Raw genomic sequence first — 21,313 nt, forward strand, 5'->3', positions numbered from 1 at the left:
TATTGAACTCAAACCACTAACAGCTTCACATAAATGCAAGTATATGAAAATGAGATTCTATTATCTACATGAGAAAGAACACATGGTATTTGCCTTTCTGAGTCTTTGTTTCCTTACTCGGTATAATTTCTAGTTACATCTATTTTCCTGAAACCATCATAGTTTAGTTTTCCTAGGGGTGAATGAAATACCATTGTGTATATTGTGTTAATCTTGGCTATCTACCTATCAATGAACATTCCTTACTATTCTCAATAAAAAATCAATAGATTTCTTTATGAATAACGATGAGAAAACTCAAATACAGAAGTCAAGATTTATTACTAAGAAAAAATTTGAAAGAAAAATAACATATTTGTGTTTATATTAACTAGAGATGTGTATGTTGATAAAGGTTATTGTATTCATAATATTTTATACTAATTAAAAATGGAGAATATTCAATAATTTAGAGAATATTTGTAAAATTGTCCATCACTAAGTGATATTTCCACTAAAAATTTAATCTTTTTATAAAATATTTTGATATATATATATATGTATATATATGTTTATATATATGTTTATATATATATTTAATTTACCTTCAAAATAAAGCACATTAAGAAGTTACTGAAATAAAATTCAATAAGAAAACCATAGACCTGTTTTATGAAAAAACAGCAGACTAGGAGTTACTGAAAAATTCTCCAGGTAAATCAAGATATTTAGAAAGGAGTTAGCATTTTAATAGAAATGCACATGTCAAACAAGATACAATAAAATCCTGAAACTCTAGCAAGATGGTTACTATGCATTCCTATCTGCTAAGGTTTCTTCACACACATGGTACATGAAGAGAATATATATATATATATATATATATATATATATATATATATATATGAAATATATATTCATATTTAACATTGTAACTTTCTTCATAAACCCAAGCAGACATGTACCTATTTTGTTGCTTAAAAAATATGTACAAATACAGCTTTTGATAATAACACTAATATTTCAAAATTATCATGTAAACATGCTAAGACCTTAATACAAAAGACAGAGGTTTCAGAGCATCCATAAAATCTTAAGATGAAAAAAAATTTTTCTACGTACATAGATATGCATAATGAAGTCCCCAGCTAAACAAAACCAGTGAGAACACATTTATTGTCCTATATATTCCATAGAATACTCTCTCCCAGTTCGTTGTCTCTTAGCAGGTTTTCTTCCTTATCTTTCCTGTTTCTTATATTCTCAGAGCAGGTTGTATTTCTCAGAAAATTTGTTCAAATCATCAGCTCTACAGTTCACCAAAAAGAAGCTGTATACTTTAGAGGAAAACCAATTAAAGGTTCTCATTCTTTATTGTACAATATTTTAGATTAGATTTTGTATGCTTAATATACATCACACCTTAGTAATGACCTTTCAAGATTGGCCTGAAATCCACCATTCTTAATTAACAATGTAAAAGACCTTTAGTTCGTCACAGAAAATAATTCAAAGTATATTTACATAGGTATATTTAATAAAAATTCAGCTTGTAGTTTAAGGAGAATAGTGATGGAAAACATCTGTTCATACGTTTTCTGTGCCTTCACATTATTTTATAGCTAAAATATTGCATTAGACTCAAGATAAAATTATTAACATCTTGCTAAAATAAAATGTGATTTTTTTCTTTGTATACTACAGGACTTATAATTGAACTTTTTCGAGACAGTGTTTCTTTTATATCCATGGCAGTACCAGAACCCTCTCTCTCGCTTTCTCGGTACTCCAAGCTGGCCTTGAACTTAGAGTTCTTCTAGCTGCTTCTGCCTCCCCAGTGCTAAGAGAAAAGTCCTGTGCCACCACACCCAGTGCTTTCTACATCTTTAACAAGGTCTTATTTGATTATATTCCAAATCTTATGAAGTCACTTCCCTAGAAGTACCTAGAAGAAATCCAATACCAACATCATATTTTGCACACCTAAATCCCTCATCCAGAGTTCCTGATTGATCTAGTAACCTAGCAAGCTCTCTGAGGGAACTGAAACCAACAAATATTTGCTTTCTTTACAGGAATAAAGAAAAGGCCTTCTCACTGCACAATCTCATGATATCATGGAAGAATTCTTCCAACATTACAAAGTGAAATCTCATAAAGAGCCCTGTACCTGAAGCCACAGTTCCTTACCTTGTTTTTGGTTTTGCACACTGTGACCACCATTTCATGATAAACAGGTTGAATCCAAAGATATTCTCTGCCCCATGGATCCATTTCTATTATTTTGTCATATTCAGCCATGTTCAGTGAAATTTAACCACCGACCACACCAAAGTTAGGATTTATAAAATACCCAACAGAAACCTGGGAAGAAATGCTACAAAAATAAATTCATGCCTAACAAATAAACAAAATGTCTTTTATTTGTTGTAACACAGCATGTATCCATTTTCATAATATTAATTGGTTCTTGGTATATTCACATGCGAAGAAAATTGTATTTAAGCCAGGAAAGAACTTGTGATATTTAGTTCTCACTGTCTATTATATAGACTATGAATACTAAACTTATATATCAATGCTTAATAGAAAGCAATTTTACATGTTGTGTCATTTCACTGTTTCTCAGATTTTTTGTATAATTGAAAAAGCATAGCTAAATCCCTTTATTTAATATTTTTCAGACTCCTTTTCAATTTCTACTCTAATTCTGAATGATAAGTCCAACTGGGATATGATTACTTATATTGGCCCCATATTTATTTTTCTTAAAATCATGAGGAAAAACTTTATATGCTAGAAAGTATACTTTAGGGAGGACATTTTACTGGAAATTTAGTTCATCCCTTTTCATTAGTTTTGTCTGAATGACTATTATTTACTAATTTGTTTTAAATTTTTAGAAGTATTGTGTGGTTGTTTGTGTGTGTGAGTGTGCCTGTGTGTGTATACATACATACATATGTATATTTGATAATTCGAATCTAATATGACCAGAGAGTTGCTTGAGTGTTATTGATAATTTATGGACACAGTGAATTTTTGTATATGCTGTATATATAACCTTGAAAATATGTTCTGTATATTTTTTCAAAAGAATCTTTAAATATGTATAATACATCAAGCATACTAATTGCAGTTTTAGCTTTTTCCACACTAATTTTATCTCTTTAGATGTCTAGAAAGAAATACACGAAAGCATGAATCATCTCTTAACTCCAAATGTACATAGACTCAATGATATATCTTGCCTTTGTACATGATTTTTCACCTTTAGTTCATAAAATATATATTTAATTTGCTCTATTTATGTTAGAAAGGTGTTTTTTGTTTGCTTTTGTACATTGCTTTATTTGCATTACATTGCTTTTGTAATGTGTGGCACATTGTATATATGTATTCATTGATAACTTCCTTCTATCAACAAACATTAAGAATAAATGATTTATAAATATTATTTCAAAATCTGAGATCCTTCAGTTTCTTCCATACTCAAATACCAAAATGCATAAATATCAGAAGCATTTCCTGATTTTGACTATAAACAGAAGTATTTAATGTACCATTCCTATAAACATATTTTGATATTACCATTAAAATTTCTTCAAGGAGTAGTTTAAATATTAATGAAGGTAAGTATAGTCAAATTGTTAGTATATTTGAATCACAAATGATGTCAGCATTTTACAAAGCCAAATATGAATAAACATGTAATTTTACACCTGGATTCCATAAACGTGCATTTTTATATGTCCACTCAAAATCAGCTGGGCCCAACTTACATGCAATCTCACAATTACATTCTTAAACACACACAGACACATGCATACATTCTCATAATTACATACTTACACAGACATCCATACTTAATTATGCATATGGAGCAAAAGACCAAGCACCACTGCATTAAGATGAGCTCCAATCTTTTTTACAGAGAGAAAGAAATCACTTCTTACTTTTTAATACTAAGTGAATTAAACACAAGTTTGTAAAAGAAAAGGCTTGTTCCTTTTAATAAGACTAAGCCTGCGTTGCTAATAAGAAATGATATTTTCTGTGCCATGGTTAGGAGAAACCTGCCAGCACCTTCTGTTCTTTCCAGCTTCTTCTCTTTTCCTCTTCCACTCTGCATTCTGCAGATTGCTCTCTTATGTTACTTATAGTCTCTAAGTTATTCCTGTCTACATTTCTTCTCAGCCCAGATATTTTTGGCTCAGTTCTACTTAGCTCAGTTCTCCTTAGCTCAAAGCTGACTTTTTAGCTCACCCCCTCTCCAGCCCAGTCCATCTGTCTCTGTCCTTCAAGTTCAGACCTTCTCTCTCAGTCCTTTTGTGTGTCTTCTCTTTGTCCTCAGCACCTAAACATCTTTCAGAATACATGATCATGTTTTACAAAGTTCATCACTAGTTCATATGAAAGATCAAAGCATAAATTGAAATACAAGTTTACAACCGAGAATGTTCACATGAATATACATCAGGAGCAATTATCTGACTAAACATTCATCACAAATGTCAGCTCTACAGGCTCACTGAAGATCCAAAACCATAGTTGTTAGTGAAGTTATATATAGATAAACCCTATCAATATCTTATCCTCTGTTATTGCACCTGTAACAAATCGTTTGTTCTCTTTTCATGAATCTTGATAACTGATTTACAACTTATTGGATTGTATTCTGAGTAGGAGACAGTCTGTTTACTATCTCAGAACAGTTAACTGGTGACACCTGGGAGACTGGCAGAGTTGTCACTGGATTTTGACTATTAGAAAGAGACTTATAGGAGTCCCACTATAAAAGAGCTTAATAACCATTGATATAATTTTAGAAATTATTGTATGATCATTATTAGGAATAAAGAATTCATCTATTTGTCTGTATAGCATCACTACAAGACAGTACAACTTCATAGGCCTGCAGAGATCTGCTCCAAAGGGGTGTGCTATTACTCAATGATTGTTATATATGTCTAATAATAACAACAGGAGTAACATTTTAATAGCAGGAAATTTTCCCAAAATGAATCCCTTATAGCCTTGCTTAATAAGGGCAAACCAGTTGTGGATTATAAAATATTCCGAGGCTGTTCATCTGAGGATAATCACCTGCTAGTTATTAGCTTGTCCCGTTATGGCTCCTGACACTTTCTTCTCAGTTCCACATGGTACCTTCTCCAAAACTGACAATATGATCCATCACAAAATAGTCCTCAGCAGATGCAAGAAGATTGAGTTAATCCCATGCATCCTATGTGATCACTACAGACTAAGAATGGTCTTTAATAACAACAAGAATAACCAAAGTCTCACATATACATGGTAGCTGAAAAATGATTTACTCGATGAGAACTTATTCAAGGAAGAAATAAAGAAAAAAATTAAAGATATTTTTGAATTTAATGAAAATGAAGGCATAAATAGGGAATACAAAAAATCAATGCTAAAAGGAAAACTCATAGTTCTGAGAGCCTCCACAAAGAAACAGGAGCTATGATACACTAGATGTTTGACCAAACACTTGAAATCTCTGAACCAATAAAAATCCAAATACACCAAGAAGACTAGACAGCAGGAAATAATCAAACTCTGGAATGAAAGAAACCAAGAAGAAACAAAAGGAATTATATAAAGAATCAACAAAACCAGGGGCTGGTTCTTTGAAAAATCCAGAAGATATGTAAAACCTTAGTATTCAAATTAAAAATAACAAAATCAGAAGTGAAATAGAGATATAACCATAGAAAATGAGGAAACTCAAAAATTATCAGAACCTACTATAAAAGCCTATACTTAGCAAAACTGGAAAGTAAGGATTAAATGGATAATTTTCTAGACAGATACAAGGTACCAAAGTTGAATCACGATCAGATAAACCATCTAAATACTCCCATAACTTGTAAAGTAGTAGAAGCAGTCATTAAATGTCTCCCAAACAAAAATACCAGGACCAGAAAGGTTTAGTACAGAATTCTCTCAGACTTTCTTAGAATACCTAACACCAATATTCTCCATACTATTCCACAAACTAGAAATAGAAGGTACACTACACAATTCCTTCTCTGATGCCACAGTTATGCTTATAACTAAAGCAAACAAAGACCCAAGAAATAAAGAGAATTTCAAACGAATTTCTTCATGAATATCCCTGCAAAAATTCTCAGTTTGAATTAAATTTCTTGCAAGCCAAATCCAAGAACACATAAAAACAATCATCCATCATGATCAAGTAGGCTTCATCCTAGAGATACACACCTGGTTCAATATAAAGAACCTGATCACTAATCAAACTAATCTCACTATAAAAACAAATTCAAAGAAAACAAAACAAGCAATCATCTCATTAGATGCTGAGAAATCATTTTACAGAACCTACTCTTTATGTTAAAAGTCTTGGAAATATCAAAAATTCAAGGACCATACAGAACTCAAAAAAAGCAATATACAGCAAACCAGTAGCTAACATCAAACTAAATGGAGAGAAACTTAATGCAATTCCACTAAAATCAGGCACTAGAGAAGGACACCCACTCTCTCCTACCTTTTCAATATAGTATTTGAAGTCCTAGCCAGAGTAATTAGACAACAAATTGATATAAAGAGACACATATTACAAATGAAGTATTCAAAATGTCACTATATGCAGATGATATGGTAGTATATTTAAGTGACCCCAGAAATGTCACAAGTAAAATTCTAAGCATAATAAAAAACTTTAGCAAAGTGGCAGAGTATAAAATTGATCCACACAAATAAGTAACCTTCCTTTACTCAAAAGAGAAAGAGGATGAGAAAGAAATTATGGAAATGACACCCTTGACAATACTCAAAAAGCATATAAAATACCTCAGTTTGACTCTAACCAAGCAAGGGAAAGATGTATATGACAAGAACAAAGGTCTCGGAAGAAAGAAATTGAAGATCTCAGAAATTAGAAAGGACTCCCATGTTCGTGTATTGGCAGGATTAATATTGTAAAAATGGCCATTTTGCCAAAAGCAACCTACAGATTCAATGCAATACCCATCAATATTCCAAATCAATTCTTCACAGAAATAGACATGACAGTTTTCAAATTTATTTGGAATAAAATAAATCCCAGGATAGAGAAAACTCTTCTGAAAAATAAAAAGCATTTTTGCGGAAATCACCATCCCTGAGCTAAAGTTGTATTACAGAGCAATGGTAATGAAAAACTGTATTTTATTGGTATTGAGACAGGCAGGTAGATCAATGGAATAGAACTGAAGACGTAGAAATGAACCCACACAGCTATGGCCAATTGAAAATTGACAAAAGATCACCACATAAAACTGGATACATTGAAATTAAGTGATGAAAAAGGAGGGAAAACCTGGCCCACAGCAGCTCTCTGCTCCCAAACCCCATGGGAGAGAGACCTTACCGCCTGATCAGGTGGGCACTCCTGAGGCTGCAGAGCGGAGGAGACCACCAACACTGCCCACCCCTGCCCACATCCCTGGCCCAAGAGGCAACTGTATAAGGCCTCTGGGTTCCCGTAGGGGAGGGCCCAGTAGTGGCAGGACTCCTGCGCCTGAGTCACCGCCGGAACCTGAAGGAAACAGACCGGATAAACAGTTCTCTGCACCCAAATCCCGTGGGAGGGAGAGCTAAACATTCGGAGAGGCAGACACGCCTGGGAAACCAGAAGAGACTGCACTCTGCGCACATCCAGATGCCAGAGGGAAACACCAAACGTCATCTGTAACGCTGGTGCAAGGAGGTTCCCGGAAAGAGCGGCGCAGATCTTACCAGTTGCTGCCGCCGTGGAGAGAACTTAGGCAGTAACCCAAGAGCAAACGTTAGCCTTGGAACCACAGGGAGGACCAACTTTTCCCCTGCAAGAAACCTGCCTGGTGAACTCAAGACACAGGCCCACAGGAACAGCTGAAGACCTGTAGAGAGGAAAAAACTACACGCCCGAAAGCAGAACACTCTGTTCCCATAACTGGCTGAAAGAAAACAGGAAAACAGGTCTACAGCACTCCTGACACACAGGCTTATAGGACAATCTAGCCACTGTCAGAAATAGCAGAACAAAGTAACACTAGAGATAATGTGATGGCGAGAGGCAAGCGCAGGAACCCAAGCAACAGAAACCAAGATTACATGGCATTATTGGAGCCCAATTCTCCCACCAAAATAAACATGGAATATCCAAACACACCAGAAAAGCAAGATCTAGTTTCAAAATCATATTTGATCATGATGCTAGAGGACTTCAAGAAAGACGTGGAGAACTCCCTTAGAGAACAAGTAGAAGCCTACAGAGAGGAATCGCAAAAATGCCTGAAAGAATTCCAGAAAAACATAAATAAACAAGTAGAAATCCATAGAGAGGAGGCACAAAAATCCCTGAAAGAATTCGAGGAAAACACAATTAAACAGTTGAAGGAAAAAATGGAAATAGAAGCAATCAAGAAAGAACACATGGAAACAACCCTGGACATAGAAAATCAAAAGAAAAGACAAGGAGCTGTAGATACAAGCTTCACCAACAGAATACAAGAGATGGAAGAGAGAATCTCAGGAGCAGAAGATTCCCTAGAAATCATTGACTCAACTGTCAAAGATAATGTAAAGCAGAAAAAGCTACTGGTCCAAAACATACAGGAAATACAGGACTCAATGAGAAGATCAAACCTAAGGATAATAGGTATAGAAGAGAGTGAAGACTCCCAGCTCAAAGGACCAGTAAATATCTTCAACAAAATCATAGAAGAAAACTTCCCTAACCTAAAAAAAGAGATACCCATAGGCATACAAGAAGCCTACAGAACTCCAAATAGATTGGACCAGAAAAGAAACACCTCCCGTCACATAATAGTCAAAACACCAAACGCTCAAAATAAAGAAAGAATATTAAAAGCAGTAAGGGAAAAAAGTCAAGTAACATATAAAGGCAGACCTATCAGAATCACAAGAGACTTTTCACCAGAAACTATGAAGCCCGGAAAATCCTGGACAGATGTCATAGAGATCCTAAGAGAACACAAATGCCAGCCCAGGTTACTGTATCCTGCAAAACTCTCAATTAACATAGATGGAGAATCCAAGATATTCCATGACAAAACCAAAATTTACACAATATCTTTCTACAAATCCAGCACTACAAAGGATAATAAAGGGTAAAGCCCAACATAAGGAGGCAAGCTATACCCTAGAAGAAGCAAGAAACTAATCATCTTGGCAACAAAACGAAGAGAAGAAAAGCACACAAACATAACCTCACATCCAAATATGAATATAACAGGAAGCAATAATCACTATTCCTTAATATCTCTCAACATCAATGGCCTCAACTCCCCAATAAAAAGACATAGATTAACAAACTGGATACGCAATGAGGACCCTGCATTCTGCTGCCTACAGGAAACACACCTCAGAGACAAAGACAGACACTACCTGAGAGTGAAAGGCTGGAAAACAACTTTCCAAGCAAATGGTCAGAAGAAGCAAACTGGAGTAGCCATTCTAATATCAAATAAAATCAATTTTCAATTAAAAGTCATCAAAAAAGATAAGGAAGGACACTTCATATTCATCAAAGGAAAAATCCACCAAGATGAACTCTCAATCGTCATCTTCGATTTGTTTATATTCAAGTGTGCAATTTTTAGGCTTGAAAGTAAAATGATGCTATCTGGTGCTGGATAGAGGAGCCTTATTTTTTATTATGGCAGCTTGCTATTTTTGTAACATGGTGATTTGGTTGAACACAATAATGTATAGTAGTAACTGATCTCCCCTTCTTCCGGGATGAGTGAGGAGATGATTAAATGTTGATGTCAGCATCCTTGAGCATATTCAGATGAGCTTCTGCTTCTGTTGAAAAGGATGCTGTGTTTGATTGTGGTCCGAAGCTTTGAAGCACTACTTGGCATCTCCTTCCTTGGAGGTCTTACTGTTTAAACATAACAGATTTGATAGCTTGTTGGAAAAGTGAGGTCCAGCTTGTCTCCACTAGGTCACCTTCATGTGAATCCTGTGGTTATACGGTTTTGTTTTAGGGATATTTCATTTTTTTAAATAACGGTTTTAGCTGACATTCATGGAGAGAATGAATCCTTAGAACTGTGCCACTAGTGAAATGAAATCCTGTCTAGAGTATGTTTCTTTACAAAGCTCTGTCACACCATCCTTTGGGCCCTCTGCTGGAAAAGTAGAATCAAGTCTCAAATAATGCCTTTTAAATTGTATCCTCTAGTATTATAGATGTAGGACAGTACTGTATCATACCTCTGTGGATGTAAAATAGCTTGTACCTGCTCTATGATACGTAGTAGTGACCGTGCTTTATCAGAGCTGTTTTTAATGATGTTGCTCAGAATGTTTTCTTTCCAGATGATGATTGAGAAGCTAATTTAAAAAAAATGGTGCCAGGTACAACAAGAGTAACAGAACTGTGCTGTTTTCTCGGGTTTTGTTTTTTTACTTTTTTTTTTTTTAATGGAGTGTGCTGGATGTCTCTACAGTTTTGTTCAGATGACTGCAGAACCTGGAAAAGCTGTTGCTGCTGTTGATGCATAACACACTGCTATTATTGGTCTTTTTATATAAATATAAATATATATATACAGATATATAATTTGAATTTTTTGAAACTTTAGCTGTGCTGTCAACTTTGGAAAAAAGTATCCCCGTTTACTGTGTTGAGTTGGCACTGTACAGAAATTAACAGTCATATTGGTCTAGAAATGTTGAACTTAAGTTTTTTCCATATGTACAGGGGTAACACACTATATTAAATATGTAAGGTCTTATCTACGTGGGTTTGATTACAAAAACTAATAAAGTATTCTCTAAATTAAAAAAAAAAAGAAGGAATGGCCTTGTTGGAGGCAGTGTGTCACTGAGGGTGGGTTATGAAGTTCCAAAAAAAAAACAACATTCCAAACTCAGAGTCACTTTCTTACTGCTGCCTGCTGATACAGATGTAGAACTCTTAGCTCCTTCTCCAGAACCATGTCTGCCTGGGTGCCACCATGCCCCTTGCCATGATGATAATGGACTAAACCTCTGAAACTGTAAGCCAACCCCGACTTAAATGCTTTCTTTTAAAGAGTTGGCATGGGCCCAGATGGGTTTGTTTGTTTGTTTTTTTGTTATATTATTATTTGTTTTCTTTTGAGGGGGAGGTTGTAAGGACAGAAAGCAGATAGGGAAGGACAGGGAAATGATTGGACTATCTCCCGAAATGCAGTCTTTACAAACCAAAAAGGAAATAAGAAAAAAAAGAGTCGTCATGGTCATGATGCCTTTTCACAGAAAGAAAGCACTGACCACTGACACATGATTTCCTCCTGTCAGTAGTTCATGAAATTTCATTCCTACTAAAATAACTATGATTTAAAAAAAAAGAAAAAAAGAAAAAGAAGGGAAAAGCCATGAACTCTTGGTACTGGTGAAAATTTCCTGAATAGAACACCAAAGGCTTTTGTTCTAAGATCAATAATTGAAAAATGGAAGTACTTAAAATTTCAAAGTTTCTGTAAGGCAAAAGACACTGTCATTAGTTTAATACAGCAACTTACAAATTGAAAAAAGATTTTTACCAATCCTACATCCAATAGAGAGCTAATATCCAATATTTACAAAAAAACTCAATAAGCTATCCTCCAGAGAATCAAATAACACTATTTAATAGTGGGCTACAGTTCTAAACAAAAATTCTCAACTGATGAATATTGAACAGCTGAGAAGCACCTAAAGTAATATTCAAAATCCTTACCCATTGGAAAATGCAAATGAAAACAATCCCGAGAGTCTAAGTCATACCAGTCAGAATGGCTGAGATAAAAAGTCAGGTGACAACAGACTCTGGCAAGGATGTGGAAAGGAACACTCTGTCACTGTTGAAATAGCAAGCTCTTAAAACCTCTCTGGAAACCAGGCTGGAGCTTCTGAAGAGAATTGAACATAGTATTTAGTACCTGAGGACCCAGCTGTACCATTCGATGGCACATACCGAAAACTTGCTCCAACCTACAACAAGGACACATGCTCCACTCTGTTCATAGCAGCCTTATTTGTGAAAGACTGAAGCTGGAAATAACCCAGATTTCCCTCAAAAGAGGAACAAATTCATAAACAGTGGTCCAGTTACACAATGGTGTGGTACTCAGCTATTAAAAATAATGACTTCATGAAATTCATAGGCAAATGAATGAAACTAGAAAATATCATCCTTAGTGAAGTAACCCAAACACAAATAAAGCCACATAGCATGCACTTTCTGGTAAGGAGGTAATCTCTAGAATGTCACAGATACTAGGGATGTGACAGGTTCTCTGTACCCAACAATTATGACATTAGCCAACATACACAACAACAGTGAAATTGACTTGAAGACACCAGCTGCAGTATATAGACATGGCCCCCAGTGTAAGGATGGGACCATTCACCCATCTCTTATTAATTCAGAATTATCCCTGTCTAATGGAAATGCAGGGGCAAAAATGGAGCAGAGGCTGAAAGAAAGGCCGTCCAGAGATCTGCAGACACCCAACCGAACACTGTTGCTGATCCTGAGATGTGCTTGCAAACAGGAGTCTGATATGGCTGTCTTCTGAGAGGCTTTGCCAGCACAGCCAACTATTGAACTGAGCCTAGAGATCCCAATGAAAGATGTAGGGGAAGGGCTGAAAGAGCTGAATTGGATTACAATTAGAGGTAGAACAATGATATCAATTAACCAGACCCCTTAGAACTCCAATGGCCCTAACCAACAACCATAGAATAAACATGGTCTGGTACCCTACATATGTAGCAGAGAACTGCCTCATCTCACATCAGTGGAAGGGAAGAACTTGGTCCTTTAGATTCTTGATGTCCCAGAGAAAAGCAATTCAAAGAAGAGTGACTCTAAGGGGTGAGGCAAGAATGAGTGGGAGAGTTGGGATGGCACCCTCTTAGAGACAAAGAGGAGGAGTACTTGGTGGTGGTATATATTAACAGGGACTGGAAAGGGTAAAAATTTGAAATGAAAACAAATACAATGATTAATCATACTGCTAATAAAGGAGTGCTATTTTCCAAACATTATTTTACTTCACAGGTTAGCTTGGAACATTTATTGTTGCCTAGATTCATATTTCTTTCTACAGTACCTGATATCTTGTTTCTCTGAGGAGTGTAGCCTTAGATCTTCCTCTTCATTCAAAAAGGCATAACACTTAACTCCTTTCTCCAAGCAAGTGTGATTGTAGATATGTCTGTAAAAGGCAGGAGGCATTTGTACAATCTAATTGGGGGTCACCAAAAGAATTATTTATATGAAAAACTTGTAATGCAAACAATTGTGTTCAATCAACTTACCAGTATTGAAAGCATCCCAGGATTTCTAGCCAGGCAACAGAATAAGGTATGAAGAGACATTTAGAATTTCAATATATGTTACTAGAGAAAATACATTCCATTGTGAAGCATACTCAATATTTCAAAACTAACATCTTGGAAAGAATATTAAGACAAGAAAAAGTAGTGAGTGAGACATCAAGGCAGAAGCATCACAGTAACACCTGGAAGTCAAATGGAATTCTAATATCAATCCCATGCATTCTATGCTCTATTCACATCCTATCACATGTTTATTCCCTAACACAGTTCTCCAGTGATTTTCTAGACCCTGCAGTCTATGAGGAGCAAGGGTTGGATCAGTCTTTCCCATTCGATTATGAGGCTCCAAGTCACATCAGTGCACCACTGATGGCCTCTGGTTAGAGGGATCTACCCTGTTGTAAGAATTGCTTGACCGCACAGACTCTTAAGCACCCCTTGCCCTTTCCATTCATGTTGCTACTTCCAGAATCCCTTGTCATGGCCCCTGACAGTGGGCACAAGAGCAGATAGTACTCTGGACTCAAAGGAAGAGAGTCAATAGGGTTCCTCCTCATTCAGAAAGCTTGGAGGATCGCCCGTTACTAAAAGTAGGACTGACAAGTGGGGCAGCCCCTGATGGGCCAGTGCAGTCTCAAGGAAAGCCCCTCTCCAGCTTTGCTTGTTTCTTGAGATCAATGGTCACTCGAGTTCGGCCTACTTCCCGTTCAGGACGGGTCCATGGTGCTCGGGAGAGAGAGCCATACAAGATACAGCTTAACTGATGTTGGCCTTGACTCATCACTGGCAAGTACGTTCACTGCCCCTTCACGTGGTAGTCGCCCATTTGCCATTTCTTTTTCAATTTCCTTAACGACTAAATGGCCAAACGTGTGGAGAGAGAAAAGCAAATCTCATCCCGTACTTTGTGCTCCCTAAATTCTTCAAGGTGTACATGGGTGTTGAGATATCCTTAAGGGTAGGCGTAGGGAGAATGAAACAAATGCGATAGCCGATATGTCCTGACTGGACCCAATTGAAAGGCACTGAGACCAGGATTCCAAGTAGGTACACTCTGCAACATACAACTCTCAAGACAAAGGTTTAGAATCAAGATATCTTTTTGTTTGATTCTCCTGAATATATTTTTTTCAGGCGGTCTACCACTATCAAATCTGATCAGTATCACTCTGTGAGGTTTCCAGAGCCTAATCACAATTTTAAAAGGACAAAGTATTTCTCCCAAAATACTCTGTTCCCTAGACTGAAACCAGAAAAGCTTGTATCTTGCATTATCTCCCAGAATAATAATAAAAGCATAAAAGTCACAGTCACACCCATCATGAATATTAAACAATTTTTAAAAAAGGAATTTATGTAAACAATGAGCCTGATATCACTCTGTTCTCAGTGATATCAGGAAATTAACCCAAATTTCCCGTGGCGCTCACGTTAAGAGAATTTGAGCATTCTATTGTGGTAAATATCAAAAGTAACCACAAACCATCGCTAGCCATCATCAGCAAGCCATATATTGGGGTAATTCATAAAACTAACCAAATACATTTTATCAATTCTATTATCAATAAGCAACACATCAAAACAGGATTTCTTCCAAAAATATCTCAATTTGTTAACCTCTCTACCCGAAGCCACAGATTTTTCTTATAACTTCTACAATATATGTCTGAATTCACTCTCCCTGGTGTTACAGACATTTCATCACAACTCTCTACTTGCTAGTAACTAATTTTTTTTCTAAGTTCTGAAAAGTAGATGAAAATTCCCAACTGATTCAGGTAATCTCTCTACTCTCTTCTTTTTCAAAACACACTAATCACTTGTTAATAATACCCTGAAAAATAAAAAGGCATATTTTGTTTAATTAGGATTTCCCCCCAAAATTCCCATGAAGCCCATGTTAAAAAGAGTATGAGTATCCTGAAAGACTTTCTAAACAACTTTCTTTAAAAAGCAGCTTTAATTTCTTAACTCTCTTAGCTGCCATTTCTTATCACAGAGCAGGGGACCAACAGCCTGTCAGCTCAGGCTGCATTCTTTGTTTGATTTCCAGCCTTTAAGTTATCCCATGACTTAATATGGCACTGGTGTCCTTAGAAAATAAAAAGGTTCTCTCATCTTTTATGATTACTAGTGGGTTCTTGCTGATCACCTTGGTTTGCCATCTGTTATTGTAAAAAGAAAAAAGAAAACTTGTCTTTTACCCTGCTATCCCTAGCACCATAGTGTCCCAATATATCTGGTAGATATCTTGGTGAAAACACATCCCTACTCCATTTTGGCCCAGTGTCCCTTGCCGCCACACACTTTCCTAAAATCATACCCTCATGTAGAAGAACACAAAAGGCAAAAAAAAATTGACCCAATTGATAAGATATAATTGCCCACTTAAATATACAATGTGGTTTACCATCCATTCTTTTGGAACATTAATAACTACCTGTAAATACACAGAGCAAAATCTTAACCATGGTTTCTCACCCTCTCCTCTTCCTATTTCTCCTTCTTCCTCTAGTCTCCTCCTCTTCCTTCAAATATCTCTCTCACCCATCCTTTCTTCTCCTCCAATGAAAGGCCTCCTCTTATCCTGTACCTGCCCCTCACCTGTGCTTTACAAATTCAATGGGGAGGTGCTTCTGGTGAAGTCACCTGAGTTCTGAGTACATGACTAGGCAGCTGTCCTTGGGGTAGTGGAATTAGAATCAAAATACAGATAACTTCAGGACAAACCACAACAAGTAGCTTTGATATCATAATGGAATCTTTCAAGCCATGTAAAATTGCAAATGTGATAATGTTCTAGTTTCTTCTCGTGCTTGTTGCTGGAAAAAGTGATAACCAATACTGTATGAGAACAAATATTACATAGTACATATAAAGAAAACAAATTACTCCCAAGGCCAACATAATTTCATAAGTAAGCAATTTGTTATAGAGAAACAAAGAGTAAACAAAGTAGTTTTCTCAGTCAGTTTCCCTTCACTGTAGGCAGCAATTTGAATATAGAGAGAAATGGTTTAATATCGTATGATGTATCTTTAAATGTACTCTATTAAGAATCTTATAAAAAGCACAAATCTAAACATTTGTATAAAAAAGTTGTATCTACTTTAAATGATCAGAATGTACACCTGTGATTGTCAATCCTTATTAAATCCTATAAGGAAGCTCAGGTTACAATTGGGACAGAAATCATTCCCGACTGTCCAGCCTCTGTGACAGTCACACCATTAGCCAGTCCCACCATTGTTCTTGATGCCGGACCTTAAACATTCCCAGGCTTTCAGAACTTCAAATTGTTCCCTAATTTGTTTTTGTTTTTTGTTTTTTTAATATCTGATCCAGTAGTTAAATCATGTTAGCCAGCTTAACAAACAATTTTATATTTCCTAATGCTTTATACGGGTGGCGGCCATTGCTCATTATTCTACATTTCCTTGGGCGATGGTGGAAGCATTGGTCTGCCACAGAGGAAACTCCTAAAAGACCTCGACTACTATCACTGCAAATGCCAATGATGTTGCTCCCTGAGTGGTGTGAAGCTCCATGAGGATTTTTATGTACTTCTTAGAATTAGGGAGATATGAGGGGGAAAACCGAGCGAAACGCTGCATGAAATTCTCAGTATACTTGGTCCTTGGGGATATGACTCACCGAGGTTCAATGATGCTGTGCTAAAGAGTGGGCCATACCCCAGGGTTTTTAAAATGCTGTGCCATTCCTCCTTCACAGCACTTGGCAATACTCCATGTCAGAACCAATTTTAAATTATGCTTTTACCCTGGATAGAATTTCAAATACTATACTGAATAGGGGGAGTGGGCAGCCTTACCTTGTCCTTCACTTTAATGGAATTGCTTTAAGTTTCTTTATATTTAGCTTGATGTTCATTACAGGTTTGCTGTCCATTGCTTTTACTATGTTTCTCCATAGGACTGGTCTCCCTTATCACTCTCACTCTTTTAGCATGAAGCAGGGCTGGAATTGCTTTTTCAGCATCTAATGAGATTATCATGTGATTTTTTTCTTTCAGTTAAATTTATAGTGGATTATACTGATGGATTTTCAGAAATTGAACCATCCCAACCTCCGACTAGAAATTAAGAATTACACAGCATAACCTACGTAAGGGATCACATACTCGCCTGCATACTCTAACAACTCCCCCGACAAAAACAAAAACAACATGCAAACAAAAATAAAACCATTCCCCCTACAGAACATATTTTATACTAACATAATCATTCAAACATTCCACCCAAAAAAACAAAAACCACAATACATACAAGCAAGAAAACGCTTCCCCTCAACATCAAAATAGCATGAAGTAAATATCACTGGTAATTAATACCATTAAGCCTTAATGGTCTCTATTGAACAATAAAAGGACAGAGGTTAATACAATGGATGTAAAAACAGGATCCTTCATTCTGTTGTATTCAAGAAATACACTCCAGCAATTGAGATAGACACAACCTTAGACTAAAGTGTTGGAAAATATTTTCCCAGAAATTGAAACAAGAAACAAGATTGTGTAGCCGTAGTAACATCCAGCAAATCAGACTCTCAACCAAAAGTAATCAAAAGAGAAAGGGAAGGACACTTCATATTTATTAGAGGAAAAACCCACCAAAATGGGATCTCAATTCTGGATGTCTATATCCCAAAGACAATAGTACCAACATTGATGAGAGAAATATTGCTGAAGCTTAAATATCACATTGAACATCACATATTAATAGTGGGGGGCATCAATGTCCCATGTCACCAAGGTCAGGTCATTGAGACAGAAACTAAAAAAGAAAACAATAAAAATAGAAGATGTAACTTACAAGGGTTTCAATTAATCTGACCTCACTGATATCTACAGATTATTTCACATGAACACAAAAGTACACACTTTCTTTTCAGTACCTCATGGAACCTTATCCTAAACTGATCATGTTCTCCCTCTCAAAAAAGGCCATAGCAGATACAGAAAGATTGTGCTAACCATTGGATCTTCTCAGAATGCCATGGATTTAAACTGGACTTCAACAATAACAAATAGTCTGTAAACTCATGGATATTCAATAGCTTGCAAATGAAGAACCACCAGTTCAGAGAAGACTTGAAAAAAAAAAAAAAGAAAGTTTTCCTAGAATTTAATGAAAGTGAAGACACGACTTCTCCAAACTTAAGGGACATTAGGAAAGCAGTGCTACGAGGAAAATGCACATGTAGCACAGAGCGCTTTCATAAAGAAACCGGAGAGACCCCACACTGCAACTTCCCAGCACACCTGAAAGCTCTAGAATAAAAAGAAGCAAATACATATTAAAGGAGGGAGAAAAAGAAATGATCAGACTGGGGATGAGAGTGATCCATCAGAAACAAAGAGAATACAAATATTAACAAAAACAAGAGCTGGTTCCTTGGGAAAATCAACCAGACAAACTCTTAAAGAGATAATGTAATAGGAGGTAAGACAGCATCCAAATAACAAAATCAGAAATCAACAGGGAGTCGCATCAATGGACACTGATGAAAGTCACAGAATCATTAGGTCTCAAAGACCTGCTGTCTACAAAATTAGAATCTCTGAATTAATTGGATGATTGTGTAGATGGACAACACTGACCACAGGTATTCTGAGGTAAGATAAACTATGTTAATAGCTCTACAACCCCTAAAGAGACACAAACAGTAATTAAAAGTTTCCTCACTGCAAAATACCCAGGGCCAGATTGATTGAGTGCAGGCTTCTACCAGATTTTCAAAGAATTCTCAACCTACTCCAAAACACAGAAACAGAAGGAAAATCGGCAAACTGATTCTATAACACCACTGTCGCCCTGACACCGAAATCGCAAAATGATTCAACAAACAAAGAATTTCAGACGAATTCCCTTTATGAACATTGGTGGAAAAAATACTAGGTAAAATGCTCGAAAACAAAATCCAATGACATATCAATCCGCTATCCAGTGCCATGTACTAGGCTTTTTCCTGATGATGCAGGAGTGGACCAATCTATGAAAACACATCAAAGTGATCCAACATATTAAAAAACCGAACTGAAAAAAAAATTCAGCCCTCATCATTTCACACTAATGTGGCAGCTCCACTTGGATTTAAATTTGGGGTAGTTGCATATAATATATATTAACATATTAAAATTTTATATCCTAATGTTATAATATGTAACCAATATTAATATATGATATTAATATTAACATATTAATATGGTAATTATAATTAATAACATTAAATTATATTAATAATGTAAATATAATTAATATTAATATATGTTTTATATTAAATTAATATATAGTGATATAATAATGTAACTGATATATTATATTAATATATCAAAATTAATATATTAATTATAAATATATTTAATATGAATTATTAAAATCCACTATTACACAATGATGTGAAGGTGTAGAATAGAGGAAACAAGGAAAAAATGCAAGACTATCTCATTAGATGCTGAAAAAGCGTTTGACAGAATCCATCGTCCTTCCATATATATGGTCTCAGGAAGACCAGGGATGTTACGCACAAACCTAATGCAATAAAATACTAAAATAAATACAAAAAAATTACATAAAATGCAATATAGCATGCCAACAGTTAATATCAAAATAAGGGGAGGGGGGAAGGCAAAGGCACTTTGACTAAATTGGAGAAGAAGAACAGACTGTTCATCTCGCAGCATCCTTTCAGTAAAGTCGTTAAATTTCCAGCTAGAGCAGTAAGACAACCAAAGAAGGTCGAGGGGATGATATCAGAAAAGGAGAACTTAGTGTATTGCCATTCACACATTATATAATAGTGAACATATGTGATCCCAAAGTTTTACCAGAAATGACCAACATATGAAAAACACCTTCAGCCAAGTGGACGGATAAAAATTAAATGAAGAGGATTTATGGAAGCAACGCCAATCACAATCGGGATATATATATATATCCTAGCATGTAAGAAACATGTCTGGTGTGAACTCCAAGTCTCTGAAGAGAGAAACAGAGGAAGGTAGCAGAAGACAGAAAGACCTCCTATGCTCACGGATGGGTAGGATTAAGAGAGTCAAAGAGGCCATCTTACTTTTGGGTGAAGATACAAAGTTGCTATCTCGCAGTCAGTTGTGACATAGTTGCCAACGTGCATGCACAAAAAAAGGCATTCTTGCAGTCACCTGTGGAGTCAAAGACGACATCTTGCTGTTTGGATGTGACATGGTTGCACAATGGGCACATGTGACATCATTGGCTGTGGAAGCAGGGTCAACCTGAAACATCTCTGGCCTTCTAGCATGCAGATGTTTTCACAATTTCTAAATCACATCAGTCAACGAAAATAACCAGGGTAAAAATCTCTGACAGAGGGAAGGCAACCATTACTGGAAAAGGAAATTGCTTTGATGTCCATTAGAACAATCTGCTCATGCCACAGTCATTCAGTCAACCCAAGCATCCTGGGATGAGGAGATCAAATTTAGAGACTGAATGTTTAATGTTTCCTGGGGAATTTTTAGCCTGCTCGCGATGGTTTACTATTATCAGGAAATATTTGAAGTGGAATACTATGCAGCTATGAAAAATAAGGACATTGTGAAGCTGCAGTCAACTAGATGGAACGAGTTGAGAAACCTGAAACTCCTCTGGGTGAGATAATTGAAGACCTCGAGAAAAAGGAACACTGGGTCTGGGTCACTGAAGACACAGATGTCCATAGAAAATACAAGAGACATGACTGAGGAAGAAACAGCTGTGTCTACTGGACTATGGAATATTGGTTAGAGCCCCTACAAGAGGAGATCTCTATTAACACAAAATTTGATCCAGAAATACTGTTGAGGAAAGCTTGTTGTAATTTCCAAACCCAATGAGCCAATAAAGAAAACACACAATCTGGTTATTATAATTATAATCTATAAGTGTGTATTGGGTAAATCTAATGTTATCATAACTTATTCCCCAACCATAAAACC

Source organism: Rattus norvegicus, chromosome Y (assembly GCF_036323735.1).
Source record: "Rattus norvegicus strain BN/NHsdMcwi chromosome Y, GRCr8, whole genome shotgun sequence".
NCBI lineage: Eukaryota > Metazoa > Chordata > Mammalia > Rodentia > Muridae > Rattus > Rattus norvegicus.